Below are 6,000 nucleotides of genomic sequence, written 5' to 3'. Positions count from 1 at the left end.
ATCTAACATCATATCTATCTATCTCATATCTGTCTGTCTATCTGATATCTGTCTATCTATCTATCTCATATCTAACATCATATCTATCTATCTATCTCATATCTAACATCATATCTATCTATCTCATATCTAACATCATATCTATCTATCTATCTCATATCTAACATCATATCTATCTATCTAGTTATCTATCACATATCTATCTCATATGTAACATCATATCTGTCTATCCATCTATCTCTCATATCTATCTATCTCATATCTAACATCATATCTATCAATCTATCTATCACATATCTAACATCATATCTATCTACCTATCTATCATATATCTATCTATCTCATATCTAACATAATATCTATCTATCTCATATCTATCTATATCATATCTATCTGTCTATCTCATATCTAACATCATATCTATCTATCTCATATCTATCTATCTCATATCTAACATCATATCTATCTATCTATCTCATATCTCTCTATCTATCTGTCACATATCTATCTATCTTTCTATCACATATCTATCAATCTATCTCATATGTAACATCATATCTGTCTATCTATCTATCTCATATTTATCTATCTCATATCTAATATCATATCTATCTATCTATCACATATCTATCTATCTATCTATCACATATCTATCTATCTATCTCATATCTAACATCATATCTATCTGTCTATCCATCTATCTATCTCATATATATCTATCTATCTCATATCTAACATCATATCTATCTATCTATCTATCTATCACATATCTATCTATCTCATATCTATCACATATCTATCTATCTCATATCTAACATCATATCTATCTATCTCATATCTAAAATCATATCTATCTATCTCATATCTAAAATCATATCTATCTCATATCTAAAATCATATCTATCTCATATCTAACATCATATCTATCTTTCTCATCTATCTTTCTCTCTATATCTATCTATCTCATATCTATCTATGTATCTCATATCTAACATCATATCTATCTATCTCATATCTAACATCATATCTATCCTATCTATCTCATATCTGACATCATATCTATCTATCTATCATGTATCTATGTATCTCATATCTAACATCATATCTATCTCATATCTATCTATCTATATCTATCTATCTCATATCTAACATCATATCTATCTATCTCATATCTAAAATCATATCTATCTCATATCTAAAATCATATCTATCTCATATCTAACATCATATCTATCTTTCTCATCTATCTTTCTCTCTATATCTATCTATCTCATATCTATCTATGTATCTCATATCTAACATCATATCTATCCTATCTATCTCATATCTGACATCATATCTATCTATCATGTATCTATGTATCTCATATCTAACATCATATCTATCTATCTATCTATCACATATCTATCTATCTATCTATCACATATCTATCTATCATATATCTATCTCATATCTAACATCATATCTATCTTTCTCATCTATCCATCTCTCTATATCTATCTATCTCATATCTATCTCATATCTATCTATCTCATATCTAACATCATTATCTATCTATCTATCTATCTATCTATCTATCTATCATATATCTATCTCATATCTAACATCATATCTATCTATCTATCTATCTATCTCATATCTAACAATATATCTATCTGTCTATCTATTTCATATCTATCTATCTCATATCTAACATCATATCTATCTATCTTTCACAGATATAGATTAAAATTAAATGCCTTTTATTAGTATATTTTAAAATTGTGGGCTCACATATAACACTTCTTAACGATACAAAAGAAAAGGACAAGTAACATATAAACAAAAAATAGGCCCTAGTAGAAATATGTAGGGTAACGTATCTCTCAGATAGATTTTTGGAGATCGATACCGCACATGAATATGGAAGAGGATAAAGGTCCAAATTTTTGGAAATCGATACCGCTCATGAATATGGAAAAGGATAAAGGTCCAGAAGAAAAAGGAGTATTATCCAACTCCAGAAAATATGCGTACCTAGATATAAATGCGGTACGAAGAGTAATACCTCTTTAGGGCACAATGTTGTAATGTATATTCATGTTGCTAAGACAATTTTTCATAGCCTCTCATTAATAGCACAGTTGCCGCATATACGGGTGCTAATTATATAGGCTCATTACAGGTCAGTGGTACTGACCAGCACGTAAAAACGGCTCGCTCGACGCGTTTCCCTGCCCTTGTAGGGGGCAGTTCCTCAGGAGCACGGGTAATGGTTGCCCGTAGATACGTGTTTCTAAAGTTGTCGCATAGAAATGATAGAGCAACAGGATTGATGCGTCAGGACATAGTCCTGCTATAATTTAGTCCTGCTAAGATGAACCTACTCGATATTTCCCGTTACCGCTCCTTACTAGTCACTTCCGGCGCGGCACTTGTATTAGTACCGCTGTCGGACTCTCTGAATATTTGAGAGAGAGAGAGGGCCTTTCACTTGATCTGGCGTACACTGTGATATATGTCAGTATATGACTATCTCAAACAGCGCCTCCAGATACCAAATGGCGACCGCTATTTAGGCTTAGTTATCAGCCACTAGAGCGATGCCCGGGGGTGCCCTCTTGGAGGGTTCCTGCAATATCTATTAGGGTGTTCGCATTGGTCAGCACATTGCAATGAACGATGTGGATTGATGCGACACCCAAATAGAGATAGCTCTGTCACTCGATATTAATAAAAGCGAGTGTTCTTCTATGGTCCCTGGCCGACCCTTTTAACCTAGCTGGTAGACATCCCAGCTGTGTTATATTCAGGTCAGGTGCCTTCACAGGTGAAGCTCGATTAAATAGCAGTATGTGCCTCAGGTAGGTTAGCTTCAGATGAAAGGCAGCAAACTCGGCTACATTTGGGGGATAATACCCCATTCAGAGTTCTATCATGAAGACCAAGAAAGACAGAGCCCCTCTAGTATCAATCCTAGCTGGATTGAACAGGGGTAAGAAGCAGGGACAGAGTAGGAGAGGTGGCGCCTGCGGCTCTGATGGTGAGCTGGGATGTCTACCAGCTAGGTTAAAAGGGTCGGCCAGGGACCATAGAAGAACACTCGCTTTTATTAATATCGAGTGACAGAGCTATCTCTATTTGGGTGTCGCATCAATCCACATCGTTCATTGCAATGTGCTGACCAATGCGAACACCCTAATAGATATTGCAGGAACCCTCCAAGAGGGCACCCCCGGGCATCGCTCTAGTGGCTGATAACTAAGCCTAAATAGCGGTCGCCATTTGGTATCTGGAGGCGCTGTTTGAGATAGTCATATACTGACATATATCACAGTGTACGCCAGATCAAGTGAAAGGCCCTCTCTCTCTCTCAAATATTCAGAGAGTCCGACAGCGGTACTAATACAAGTGCCGCGCCGGAAGTGACTAGTAAGGAGCGGTAACGGGAAATATCGAGTAGGTTCATCTTAGCAGGACTAAATTATAGCAGGACTATGTCCTGACGCATCAATCCTGTTGCTCTATCATTTCTATGCGACAACTTTAGAAACACGTATCTACGGGCAACCATTACCCGTGCTCCTGAGGAACTGCCCCCTACAAGGGCAGGGAAACGCGTCGAGCGAGCCGTTTTTACGTGCTGGTCAGTACCACTGACCTGTAATGAGCCTATATAATTAGCACCCGTATATGCGGCAACTGTGCTATTAATGAGAGGCTATGAAAAATTGTCTTAGCAACATGAATATACATTACAACATTGTGCCCTAAAGAGGTATTACTCTTCGTACCGCATTTATATCTAGGTACGCATATTTTCTGGAGTTGGATAATACTCCTTTTTCTTCTGGACCTTTATCCTTTTCCATATTCATGAGCGGTATCGATTTCCAAAAATTTGGACCTTTATCCTCTTCCATATTCATGTGCGGTATCGATCTCCAAAAATCTATCTGAGAGATACGTTACCCTACATATTTCTACTAGGGCCTATTTTTTGTTTATATGTTACTTGTCCTTTTCTTTTGTATCGTTAAGAAGTGTTATATGTGAGCCCACAATTTTAAAATATACTAATAAAAGGCATTTAATTTTAATCTATATCTGTGAAGGGTTTCTGCAAACAATATATAGATTTTCATACCACTGTGATTTCATATCTATCTATCTATCTATCTCATATCTATCTCATATCTAACATCATATCTATCTATCTATCTATCTATCTATCTATCTATCTATCTATCTATCTGTCTAGCTCATATCTATCTATCTATCTGTCTAGCTCATATCTATCTATCTATCTATCTCATATGTACCTATCTCATATCTATCTATCTATCTCATATCTATCTATCTCATATCTAACATCATATCTATCTATCTATCTATCTATCATATATCTATCTCATATCTAACATCATATCTATCTATCTATCTATCTCATATCTAACAATATATCTATCTGTCTATCTATTTCATATCTATCTATCTCATATCTAACATCATATCTATCTATCTATCTATCTATCTCATATCTAACAATATATCTATCTGTCTATCTATTTCATATCTATCTATCTCATATCTAACATCATATCTATCTATCTATCTCATATCTATCTCATATCTAACATCATATCTATCTATCTATCTATCTATCTGTCTAGCTCATATCTATCTATCTATCTATCTCATATCTATCTATCTATCTATCTCATATGTACCTATCTCATATCTATCTATCTATCTCATATCTAACATCATATCTATATTTCATATCTAACATCATATCTATCTATCTATCTCATATCTATCTCATATCTAACATCATATCTATCTATCTATCTATCTATCTAGCTCATATCTATCTATCTATCTATCTATCTATCACATATCTATCTATCTCATATCTAACATCATATCTATCTATCTATCTATCTATCTATCTCATATCTAACATCATATCTATCTATCTATCTATCAATCATATATCTATCTATCTCATATCTAACATCATATCTATCTATCACATATCTATCACATATCTATCTATCACATATCTAGTATCTATCTATCTGTCTATCCATCTATCTATCTCCTATCTATCTCATATCTAACATCATATCTATCTATCACATATCTATCTATCTAGCTCATATCTAACATCATATCTTTCTGTCTGTCTATCTATCTCATATCTATCTATCTAATATCTATCTATCTCATATCTATCTATCTATCTATCTATCTCATATCTAACATCATATCTATCTATCTCATATCTGTCTGTCTATCTCATATCTATCTATCTATCTCATATCTAACATCATATCTATCTATCTATCTCATATCTAACATCATATCTATCTATCTCATATCTAACATCATATCTATCTATCTATCTATCACATATCTATCTATCTCATATCTAACATCATATCTATCTATCTATCACATATCTATCTATCTCATATCTATCTATCTATCTATCTATCTATCGATCTCATATCTATCTATCTGTCTCATATCTGTCTATCTATCTATCTATCTCATATCTAACATCATGTCTATCTATCTCATATCTGTCTGTCTATCTCATATCTATCTATCTATCTATCTCATATCTAACATCATATCTATCTATTTCATATCTAACATCATATCTATCTATCACATATCTATCTCATATCTAACATCATATCTGTCTGTCTATCTATCTCATATCTATCTATCTCATATCTATCTATCTCATATCTATCTATCTCATATCTATCTATCTCATATCTATCTATCGATCTCATATCTAACATCATATCTATCTATCTCATATCTGTCTATCTATCTATCTATCTATCTCATATCTAACATTATATCTATCTATCTCATATCTAACATTATATCTATCTATCTCATATCTAACATCATATCTATCTATCTATCACATATCTATCTATCTCATATCTAACATCATATCTATCTTTCTGTCTATCTATCTCATGTCTACCTATCTATCAT

This window comes from Eleutherodactylus coqui, chromosome 1 (genome assembly GCF_035609145.1).
Source record: "Eleutherodactylus coqui strain aEleCoq1 chromosome 1, aEleCoq1.hap1, whole genome shotgun sequence".
Taxonomy (NCBI): Eukaryota; Metazoa; Chordata; class Amphibia; order Anura; family Eleutherodactylidae; genus Eleutherodactylus; species Eleutherodactylus coqui.
This window is presented reverse-complemented; position numbering follows the sequence as displayed.